This window comes from Larus michahellis, chromosome 2 (genome assembly GCF_964199755.1).
Source record: "Larus michahellis chromosome 2, bLarMic1.1, whole genome shotgun sequence".
NCBI classification, from domain to species: Eukaryota; Metazoa; Chordata; class Aves; order Charadriiformes; family Laridae; genus Larus; species Larus michahellis.
In genome coordinates, this window is record NC_133897.1 from 44,460,009 (window position 1) to 44,472,431 (window position 12,423).

At 48.1% G+C, this 12,423-nt stretch overlaps 1 protein-coding gene across 1 annotated transcript in view; it reads right to left on the minus strand.

The window, feature by feature from the left end:
* Nucleotides 1-3,754, minus strand: part of AZI2 (5-azacytidine induced 2) — a 29,569-nt gene extending 25,815 nt beyond the window's left edge. The window contains exon 1 of the mRNA XM_074575082.1: nucleotides 3,502-3,754. The gene's annotated coding sequence lies outside the window, so the exon portion shown is untranslated. The remainder of the gene's footprint in view (nucleotides 1-3,501) is intronic.
* Nucleotides 3,755-12,423: the final 8,669 nt, after the last annotated feature.

Consider the following 12,423-nt stretch of genomic DNA (forward strand, 5'->3'; position numbering starts at 1 on the left):
TCTACAATTCTGTGACTCTCTATTGAGGTTTACATCTCATTATTTCAGACAACCCTGGTCATTTCAACACAAGTTCCTGTCAGCAGCTTGTAAGTGGATGACTTTTTTCCAGTTACTTATGTTTCACTTCAGTTCTCAAGCTTCATTTCTGCTCCACAAATGCATTGTCAAATTTTAGTAATGTCTACAATTTTATACACTAAGAAATTCACATAAAAATATTACAGAATCATGTAAAAATAGTTAATTGATGTAATTATAGTATAAACATATAACAAAATGTAAGATTGATTGCAAAGTTAATTGTCTACAAATCACATACGTATGGAGCCTCTAAAAGTTCCCCTCAGTAAAACTGACCATTGACTTGTTACTAGCCTAACTCTTGCATGAATCCTATAACCGCCTTTTAACAAACTGTATCTCATAACCACTGTAACAGTTTTATTGAATATGGACTCTCTATCTAGACTTCCTCTGTTTAGAAAACTGTGAAAGAATGAAAACAAATAACAAAAGGTAAATCCACACTGCATTTGGTTACGTTTACTTCCACCTTTTTGCTTATTTTCTTCAAAAGCTAAAAAAATCAGATATCAATGCACTACTTACTGCACTACTCAGTGCAGTAAGAGGTCTGCACTTTTTCCAGGGTAGTTTTCACTTTCCTAAGCAGACATCCCTCATTTAACATTTTCCAGTCATAATGCACAATCCTCAATTCAATGCTTCTATTGATATAAGAACAAATGTTACCAGATTTGGAACTTCATGTACAGTTTTTCCAGCATTGTGACATGAAGTTACTCTATTTCCCCACCCTGAGTATAATAAATACAGTCTGTTCATGTATTTGACCTGGTGATTTTCATACTTTCTCCATTTTTTAAGTGCCATACAGAAAATAAAGACATACTGAAAACCGAATCAGAACAATTTGCTGATATTTAGGCAATCTTAAAATTATCTCTAATTTATTAGCCATTTTTGCTGAACAAATATGTCGCTTCATCCTCTTTCCTCTTTTAAAGAGCTTTTTACTATTTTATTCTTATTGTAAAACATAACCTAGCTAGCATTCTGGCAATGGTCACTTTATCCTTTTCTAAACTATAGCACATATGGACTGAAAAATATGTAATTTTAGAAAAAAAATGTTAGTTTTTTGAGAGGAGAGGAAGTGGCCAAAACTGTCATATAATCTGATCTAGAGTTCACTCAACCAGTGTTTTTCTGCCTTCTGACATCACTCACCGAGTTGTTAGCTCAAAAATTGTGCTTAGAATTTGTGAAATAATCTCCTACTTAAGGTATAGTGCAATCATCTGATAAACACTTTTATCACAAGTTTTTTTATAAACGTATTGGGTTAATGTGACAAGGGCTTGGTAGTGAGGAAGCTGGAGGGGTGGCTTCTGTGAGAAGCTGCTAGAAGCTTCCCCCATGTCTGACAGAGCTAATACCAGCCGGCTCCAAATCAGGCCTGCTGCTAGCCAAGGCTGAGCCCATAATTGATGGTGGTAGTGCCTCTGGGGTAATATATTTAAGGCAGGGAGAAAACCCACAAAAAAAACTGTGCAACTGCAGCCAGGTGAGAGGAGTCAGAATATATGAGAGAAACAACTCTGCAGACACCAACGTCAGTGAAGAAGAAGGGGGAGGAGGTGCTCCAAGTGCCAGAGATTCCCCTGCAGCCCATGGTGACGACCATGATGAGACAGGCTGTCCCCCTACAACCCATGGAGGCCAACAGTGGTGCACAGATCCACCTGCAGCCTGTGGAGGACACCACCCCAGAGCAGCTGGATGCCCAAAGGAGGCTGTGACCCCATGGGTCCAGGCTGAAGCAGGCTCCTGGCAGGACCTGTGGAATCGTGGAGAGAGGAAGCCAGGTTGGAGCAGGTTTGCTGGCAGAACTTGTGACCTCATGAGGGACCCACGGTGGAGCAGTCTGCTCCTGAAGGACTGCATCCCGTGGAAGGGACCCAGTCCGGAGCATTTTGTGAAGCACTGCAGGCTCTGGGAAGGACTCATGTTGGAGTTTGTACAGGACTGCCTCCGGTGGGAGGGACCCCACGCTGGAGCCAGGAAGAGAGTGAGAAGGCAGGAGCGGCAGAGACAACATGTGATAAACTGGTTGCAACGCCCATTCCCCATCCCCCTGTGCTGCTCGGGGGAGGAGGTAGAGAAATCAGGAATAAATTTGAGCCTGGGAAGAAGGGAGAGGTGGGGGGAAAGGTGTTTTAAGATTTGGATTTCATTTCTCATTACTCTACTCTGATCTGATTGGTAATAAATTAAATTAATTTTTCACCCAAGTTGAGTCTGTTTTGCCTGTGATGGTAATTGCTGAGTGATCTCCCTGTCATTATCTTGACCCACGAGCCTTTTGTCATATTTCCTCTCCCCTGTCCAGCTGAAGAGAAGTGACACAGCAGCTTTGGTGGGCACCTGGTACCCAGCTAGAGTTAACCTGCCACAATAAAATACCAATTATTCAAAGAACAAAACATAGTAGTAATCTTAGATTTGCTTTGGTTTCCACAGTAAAAATTCCAGGATTCATGTGCTAACAGATAACCAGTATTATTAGCAGTAGTAGCATTTGATCACACGCCGATAACCAGGAAATTAAATGTTTCCCGTAGTCCACAATAACACTTCTCACAAAATGCTGTTTCAGAAATGCACCTGACCTTTTGAGCCCAGCGCAGATTGACTGTTATGACAATAATTCTCCCCTCACTCTGCTTTTTCCAGAGCTGGCTTCCAGTATGCTGATTTTACTGCAAGACCGTACTGTAAGACAGCAGGGGAATTAAGGGATTCCTGAAGAAATGCAAAAGCTCCTAAAACCACCCACTTGAACAGTTTACAGCCCAACCCATTCTCACTTTTAAGTTGCCGGGAGGCAGATTTGTTTAAGGAGATCAGGGTGATTTCCCTACCAGGTGAAACACCAGGGGTTAAAGCTGTAATTTCTTAAAAGCTGAAATCATCACTAGCATATAAACCTGCCTCAACACTCACCCGTGCTCCCTTCTTCCAAACCAACACGGCCTCCAACACTTGTATTCCAGTCTGTTCCAGTATTTAATCGTGTTTCTGTTTCACATCTTGTGCCAGTAATCCTAATTTGCTCATTCCCTTTTCCAGATTCCCCCATACTAAGGCACAAAATGCTCCTTCTAAGAACTCACACAGTTTTTCAGTTTAATTAGGTGCAGCTTTTTGGCTATTTTATTGCCTTCCTGAGACCCACTGCCGACTCGTTAGCAGTGCCTTCAAACTCTGCTCTCACCGCCCATCAACGGGGACGCCGCTCTACCCAGTTCTGTTTCCACCGCTCCCATTCCACCACGCAACGGGGCAGGAAGCTCCCCAGCACCCCCGGCCAGGGCCAGGGCCAGGGCCAGGGCCAGGCCGCGGGGCCGGGACCGCCCACGGGCGACGAAGCCACCGGCAGCCCCCACCGGCTCCTTCCCCCGCACCAGGACCAACCTCTCCGGGCCTTGCTCGGGCCGGGCGGGTCAGCAACGGGCGGTCACCTCGGCGGTAAGGCAGCGCCGGCCGTCACAGTCTCCACTCGGGCCCCCTCGGGCTCCCATCACCTCCACCACCGCGGGGAATTCCCGGGGCGCCGCAGCCGCCGTTCAGAGGAAGTCAACAAACGCCTCACGTGACGCAGGCCTCGGTCCGCCGGTCCTTCTCCCCGCCTCCAACGGGTGCTCGCTGCTCCCGGAAGGAGAGAGGCGGCCCCGCCGCCCGCCCGGGACTACAAATCCGGCATGCACAGCGGGCGGGCTCTCCGCGGAGCACGCCGGGAAGCGCATCTCCCCCGCCATGCTGCAGGCCGAGGCCTAGCTGCACCCGGCGGGTGTGGTGGCGGCCGCCAGCACCGAGCGGCCTCCCCCAGCTTCCTGCCCGGGAGGCGAAGCCACGGCTGTAATAAAGATCAGTGCCTTTTACCGGGGAGCTGCCCATAGTCAAACAGCAGGTGACTGCACTCCCAGCAGAGGGAGTGCACAGCTCGCTCCAAGCACACCTGATGCAAAACTGTGAGGAGCAGCTGACACACCAGAAGGCTGTGCTGCCTTTGGGGTGAAGAGGAACCTAATGAAGTTCAACAAGGGCAAGTGTAGGGTCCTGCACCTAGTGAGGAACAACCGCGTGCACCAGTACAGATTAGGGGTTGACTTGCTGGAAAGCAGCTCTGCAGAGAGGGACCTGAGAGTCCTGGTGGACAAGTTGACGATGAGCCAGCAATGTCCCCTTGTGGCCAAGGCAGGCAATGGTCTCCTGGGGTGCATTAAAAAGTACATGGCCAGCAGGGACGAAGGAGGTCATCCTCCCTCTCTACTCTGCCCTGGTGAGGCTGCATCTGGAGTACTGTGTCTAGTTCTGGGATCCCTGGTTCAAGAAGGACAGAACTACTGGAGAGAGTTCAGCAGAGGGCTACAGAGGTGATCAGGGGACTGCAGTATCTCTCTTATGAGGAAAAGCTGAGAGTCCTGGGTCTGTTTAGGTTGGAGAAGAGACTGAGAGGGGACCTCATCAGTGATTATCAGTATCTGAAAGGCGGGTGTCAAGAGGATGGGACCAGGCTCTTTTCAGTGGTGCCCAGTAACAGGACTAGGGGTAATGGGCACAAACTTAAGCATGGGAAGTTCCATCTAAGCATGAGGAGGAACTTCTTTACTTTGAGGGTGGCAGAGCACTGGAACAGGCTGCCCAGAGAGGTTGTGGAGTCTCCTTCTCTAGAGATATTCAAAATCCCCCTGGATGCGTTCCTGTGCAACCTGCTCTAGGAGACCCTGCTCTGGCAGGGGCTTTGGACTATATGATCTCCAAAGGTGCCTTCCAACCCCTACCATTCTGTGATTCTGAACAGAATGGCTTTATATTTTTTGCATTTTACATTCTTCAAACTATTTCCAGCTTCTTGAGAAATTTACACCTGGGCATAGCTGAAGGGCTAGCAAGCTACCAAGTAACATTTTACTTCCATAATCCCTTTTTTTTTTTTTTTGGCAACAAGCAGAGAGAAGCGCCAAGGCAGAGGTGAAGGGCGGGACGCGGTCTGTTGCTGTACTGGGGTGACTAGGCCACCACATGTAACGTAACCTCATCTGACAAAAACACAGGTTTTTTCCCTTGGCCAAGTTCAAAGGAAAGCAAGAATAAATCTAAATCACAGTTCGGAACCTCTGTTTTAGGGATTAAAAACAAGCTGATTCAACAAGTCCAATGTAGATCTACAAGGAAGAGCAGCTGTACTGTTCAAGACTAATTTAAAACTAACAGGAGTTTCCTTTCCGGCCAAAAAAACAAGCAGTTTGCTTTTATGTTACGAGAGCTGTCTGGCTGAGTCCCAAAGGGCCTTTTGCAACTGTTCCACAAAGTCAGCTGGAGCAAGGGAAGTCTATTAGCATGCCAAACGGACCTATATATGGAAGAATATTGCAATATTGTGTACTCCTTAAATACTTAAAGGCCAAATGGAAACAGGACCTCACAGTCTGCTGTGGGTAGGCAATTGTTATTTGGACAAGAATCTCATTAAAAAAAAACAAACCAAAAACCAAACCAAACCACAAGATGTCCATTAATCATGTTCATAGACCTTAAAATAACTTTTTGAAGCTTTCAGCATACTGTCATTATTAAGATTTTCACCAGAAGTTTAGGTTAGATATAAACTCTGCTTTTTTTATGGGGCAAAGTAGTACAGTGCTATGTATTCAGAATCCTTCTTACCAAAAGCAGCATCTTCCTTTTAAGGTCTAAAAATACCGTTTCCAAGTTAACACCTCTTTCTGATAATTAATACTCCCTAGATACATGTGTTTGTATGTCATTAAGTTACAGAACAGAGGTTTTATTACATAAATTAGCATTGATTTGAAATAGTGCCATTATGAAATCCAGAAGAAAAGCATATAAGGATTTGGGCTATCAAATATGTCCACTATTTTTGTGAACAGCATTAATAGGTTAATTATCACATTTATTTTTATCCATATATTTAATTTGTAGTCTGTTTCCTTTAAAAAACTACAGCTGGGATCATATATGCAGAGCAATTAAAAAAAAGGAAAAAGAAAAAGACTAGTCCCAAACAATGGCCAATATTGTAAAACTTGGTGGTGTACATCTCAAACTAGCTTCAAGACAGTAATATTATAATTAATGTCAGGATTTATTCCCATATGTCGTGGTTTAGCCTCAGACGGCAACAAAGAACCACGTGCCGCTCGCTCGGGCCTTCCCAATACAGGACGAATCAGAAGAAAAGGCAAGACTCTTGGGTTGAGACAAAGGCAGTTTAACAGAACAGCAAAGGGAACAAGCAAACAACAACAATAACACGGACAGAGGCATATACAAACACGATTACGGAACTGCCGCTCCCCGCCGCTCCCCGACGGCACCCGGGACGCCCCAGCCTGCTCCAAGCGGCTACTTCCTGCCCCCTCCCCCGGCAGCTCAGGGTGGGCGTGGCTCACATGGCATGGAATACCAGGAAAAATTAACCCTATCCCCGCCGGAACCAGGACATTATCCACCCCTTATTCCATACCATCTATGCCATGCCCAGCAGGTTCCAGTGAATTGCCACCACTTTCCCCTGTCATATATATATATATACACATATATATTCATGCAGATATAATGCCCTTAGTTTATGGGCCATCCCTCCAAAGTGTCCGTTGAGTTCTTTTAATCCACAGCTTTGGGCTCCATCTGTTAGAACAGTCTCTCAGGGCAGGTGAGATGCTGGGTGGTGCTGGTCTGTTGCATGCTGTATTTTTCGGAGCTTGTGACTGGTGCACCCGGTGTGGCTCATGCTCACAGTCCGTGGGCTGAAGATGTAGATCTTGAGGAAGTTGCTGGGCGCCAGCTGCTGAGGTCAGTTCTTATCTCATCACCCCTGTGCCTTACTTGTAGTACAACTGATAGCAATTATAGCAATGAGGACATACAGTGACAGTGTTACTTAGCAATTAACAGCACACAATTTGATTCATTGGCTATTCTCACCCAAAATCAGATCCCCATGAGGTACATGTTGGACTTCCCCATCCTTCCACGTCACCCACCAAGTGCACCCAGGTCCTTGGGCAAAAGCAATCCCACGGATGGGTTTGCCTTTGCCTGAGGCAGGACTAACCCAGACTGTCTTCCCTAGCATATTCTTCATGTGCACTACGGGGACTTTATCCCCTTCTACAGTACGTGGAAGTTTTGATTGGGCAGGGCCAGCCCGATTGTTAGATCCCCTGGTGTTAACTAGCCAGGTAGCTTTTGCTAAATGAGTATCCCAGTGTTTGAAAGTCCCACCACCCATTGCTCTCAGTGTAGTTTTTAACAGTCCATTGTATCGTTCTGTCTTCCCAGAGGCTGGTGCGTGATAGGGGATGTGATATACCCACTCGATACCATGCTCTTTGGCCCAGGTGTCTATGAGGCTGTTTCGGAAATGACTCCCGTTGTCCGACTCAATTCTCTCTGGGGTACCATGTCGCCACAGGACTTGCTTTTCAAGGCCCAGGATAGTGCTCCGGGCAGTGGCATGGGGCACAGGGTATGTTTCCAGCCATCTGGTGGTTGCTTCCACCATTGTGAGCACATGGTACTTGCTTTGGGGGAGTTTGTGGCAGTGTGATATAATCAATCTGCCAGGCCTCCCCATATTTATATTTCAGCCATCGCCCTCCATACCAAAGAGGCTTCAAACGCTTGGCTTGCTTGATTGCAGCGCATGTCTCACATTCATGGATGACCCGTGCAATAGTGTCCATGGTCAAGTCCACCCCTCGGTGACGAGCCCATCTATATGTCGCATCTCTCCCTTGATGGCCTGAAGAGTCATGGGCCCACTGAGCTATCAATAGTTCACCCTTATGTTGCCAGTCCAGATCCACCTGAACCACTTCAATCCTAGCAGCCCGATCCACCTGCTGGTTGTTCTGATGTTCCTCCATGGCCCGATTCTTCGGTACGTGGGCATCTACATGGCGTACTTTCACAGCCAGATTCTCTATCCGGGCAGCAATATCTTGCCATAGGTCAGCAGCCCAGATGGGTTTGCCTCTGCGCTGCCAGTTGCCCTGCTTCCACTGCTGTAACCACCTCCACAGAGCATTTGCCACCATCCATGAGTCAGTGTAGAGATAAAGTACTGGCCATTTTTCTCGCTCAGCAATGTCCAAAGCCAACTGAATGGCTTTCACCTCTGCAAACTGGCTCGATTCACCCTGTGCCTCACTGGCTTCTGCAACTTGTCGTGTAGGACTCCACACAGCAGCCTTCCACTTTCAATGCTTTCCCACAATCCGGCAGGACCCATCAGTGAACAGGGCATATTTCTTCTCATTTTCTGGCAGTTTATTATATGGTGGGGACTCTTCTGCACGCGTCACCTCCTCCTCTGGTGACATTCCGAAATCCTTGCCTTCTGGCCAGTCCATGATCACTTCCAGAATTCCTGAGTGACTGGGGTTTCCCATTCGAGTTCGCTGCGTGATCAGTGCAATCCACTTACTCCATGTAGCATCAGTTGCATGATGTGTGGTGGGGACCCTTTCTTTGAACATCCAGCCCAGCACCGGCAGTTGAGGTGCTAAGAGGAGCTGTGCTTCTGTGCCAACTACTTCCGAAGCAGCTCGAACCCCTTCATATGCTGCCAATATCTCTTTTTCTGTTGGAGCGTAGCGGGCTTCGGATCCTCTGTATCCCCGACTCCAAAACCCTAGGGGTCGACCTCGAGTCTCTCCTGGTGCTTTCTGCCAGAGGCGCCAGGTAGGGCCGTTCTCCCCCCGCTGCAGTGTAGAGTACATTTTTAACATCTTGTCCCGCCCGGACTGGCCCCAGGGCCACTGCATGGACTATTTCCTGTTTGGTTTGTTCAAAAGCTTGTCGTTGCTCAGGACCCCATTTAAAGTCATTCTTCTTCTGGGTTACTTGATACAGAGGGCTTACAGTTTGACTGTAATCTGGGATATGCATTCTCCAAAACCCCACAATGCCTAAGAAAGCTTGTATTTCCTTTTTACTAGTTGGTGGAGACATAGCTGCTATTTTGTTGATCACATCCATTGGAATCTGACGGCGTCCATCTTGCCATTTTATTCCTAAAAACTGGATGACAAGTGATAGGACGAGGGGAAACGGGTTCAAGTTACATCAGGGGAGGTTTAGATTAGATATTAGGAGACATTTTTTCACTGAAAGGGTTATTAAACATTGGAATAGACTGCCCAGGGAGGTGGTGGATTCACCATCTCTGGAGGTGTTTAAAAAAAGGGTAGATGGGGCACTGAGGGACACGGTTTAGAAGTGGCTCTTGTCAGGGTAGGCTAAAGGTTGGACTCGATGATCTTAAAGGTCCCTTCCAACCTCAACAATTCTATGATTCTATGATCTCCTGCGCAGGTCCCTTGACCTTACTTCGTTTTATGGCAAAACCAGCTTTCAGAAGGATTCGGACTATTTTACTCCCTTTCTCAAAAACTTCTTCTGCTGTGTTTCCCCATACAATGATGTCATCAATGTACTGCAGATGTTCTGGAGCTTCACCCTGTTCCAGTGCAGTCTGGATCAGTCCATGGCAAACGGTGGGGCTGTGTTTCCACCCCTGGGGCAGTCGATTCCAGGTGTATTGGACGCCCCTCCAAATGAAAGCAAACTGTGGCCAGCACTCTGCTGCCAAAGGGATTGAGAAGAATGCATTCGCTATATCAATCGTGGCATACCACTTGGCTGCCTTGGACTCCAGTTCGTATTGGAGTTCTAGCATGTCCGGCACGGCAGCGCTCAGTGGTGGCGTGACTTCATTCAGGCCACGGTAGTCTACAGTTAGCCTCCACTCTCCATTAGATTTTCGCACCGGCCATATGGGACTGTTAAAGGGTGAGCGAGTCTTGCTGATCACTCCTTGAACCTCTAGTTGACGAATCAGCTTATGGATGGGAATCGGAGAGTCTCGGTTAGTGCGATATTGCCGCTGATGCACCGTTGTGGTAGCAATCGGCACCTGCTGTTCTTCGACCCTCAACAACCCCACAACAGAAGGGTCCTCTGAGAGACCAGGCAAGGTAGACAACTGTTTAACTTCCTCCGTCTCCAAGGCAGCTCTGCCAAAGGCCCAGCGGTACCCTTTTGGGTCCTTAAAATACCCTCTCCTGAGGTAATCTATACCAAGGATGCATGGAGCCTCTGGGCCAGTCACAATGGGATGCTTTTGCCACTCATTCCCAGTTAGGCTCACTTCCGCCTCCAGTACAGTCAACTCTTGGGATCCCCCTGTCACCCCAGAAATACAAATGGGTTCTGCCCCTCTATAGCTTGATGGTATCGAAGTACACTGTGCACCCGTGTCCACTAGAGCCTTATACTCCTGTGGGTCTGATGTGCCAGGCCATCGAATCCACACCGTCCAATAAACCCCGTTGTTCCTTTCCTCCACCTGGCCGGAGGCAGGGCCCCTCTAATACTGGTCATAGTATCCATTACTCATTTCTTGCATAAATGACTTGGGAGTTCCTTCAAGAGGATCAGAAGCAAGATCAGGCCTTCTGCTCTGTCTGGGAACGGCCCACTGGAAACTGGGGCGGCACTTTTCCTGGAGGGATCCCCTTTTGTGGTTGTCCTTCCTTGCAACTCCTGTACCCGTGTCCGCAGGATCGAAGTAGGTCGTCCATCCCACTTCCTCATGTCCTCTCCGTGGTCCCGCAGGTAGAACCACAGGGTGCCTCGTGGTGTGTACCCTCTGTACTCTCTCTCTTGAGTGGGGAAATGCCTGCTTCTAATAGCCGAGACACTGGCCCGTGCAGGTGGGGAGTAGGACATATTCTCTTCAAGTTGCTGGACCTTCCGCGACAGTTTCTCCACAGCTGAGACAAGGGGGGAAGAGAGACTTTCTTCATATCGCCGGAGCCGGCCAGCCACCTCATCCACCGTTGGTCCCTCTTCACCTTTCCATTCCATTACTGCCAGTGAGTTGGCATATGACGATGGTGCGCTCCGCACAAACTTCCGCCACATGGGCCTTGTGCATTGCACCTCATCAGGGTCTGTGGGTAAGTCTGCATTGTCAAAGTCATAATAAATCATCTCCCGCATGGCTAATTCTCTCAGGTACTGGATACCTCTTTCCATGGTAGTCCACTTGCTTGGCTGACATACAACATCCTCACTGAAGGGGTACCTCTCCCTCACGCCTAACAGGAGTCGTTTCCAGAGGCTGAGGGCTTGGGTCTTCTTCCCAATTGCCTTGTCAATACCACCTTCCCTAGACAGGGATCCCAGCTGCCTGGCCTCCCTACCCTCTAATTCCAAGCTACTGGCTCCGTTATCCCAGCACCGGAGCAGCCAGGTGACAATGTGCTCGCCTGAAAGTCGGCTAAAATCTTTTCGCATATCCCGCAGCTCACTCAAGGATAGGGATCGAGTAATTATCTCTGGTTCTGCATCTTCCTCCTGCTCTTGTGATGACCCTGGTTCATCATCATCTCTTACTAAGTGAACTGATTTCTTCGTGTACTTCTTCTGTATGGGGGCAACTGATACTGGCACAGGTTGTTTCCCTGGTTCAGCGGCAGTGGCTGCCACAGGGGTTGCAGTAGCCGCAGTGGCTGCCACAGGGGTTGCAGTAGCCGCAGTGGCTGCCACAGGGGTTGCAGTAGCCGCAGTGGCTGCTGGTCTGGTCTCCATCTCTTCCCCCTGAGGGTGCTGCATAATTCTGAGCAGTGCCTGGTAGATACTGGCCAGGGCCCAGCACAGTGTGGTGAGTTGTGCCTCTCTAGAATAGCCACAGCATTTTCCCTTCAAATATTCTACCACTTTATCAGGGTCCTGTAATTGTTCAGGGGTGAATTCCCAGACCATTGGAGGTGAGAAGTTCTCTAGGTACCTGCCCATGTTCTCCCACATGCCGTGCCACCCCTGACTATCCAGCCTCGGAGCAGATCTCTGGGTGGTAGTCTTAAATAGCTGTTTAACCTTAAACAGGACCTGGAACACATTCAGCAGACATAACAATAGGACCAGGCTGGTTTGAGTATCCCAAGGATATTCAAAATTCTCAAAAGCTGCCATACCTGACCTGAAGGAGAAAAGGGAGGCAAAAGAGCTGGGGAAAGTGTCCCCCCCCGTTTCCCCCACAGACTGGGTGTAATTATTAATAAATTCTGAGAGACGATGCCCAAGGTACGGACAGGACAGCAACACCACATAAAAGCCCCAAACTGTCTAACAAGTGATGTTATCATCTCATAAGCCAATATTGCACAGGACAACAAAATGATAATCCTCATCCCTCTCCCAGAAGTAACAAAAATCATCGGAAGGAGTACATAAGCCATATAGGAATTCACATAACACAGCCATGAGAACAAACAAAGCAACATGGTGACCAGCAAC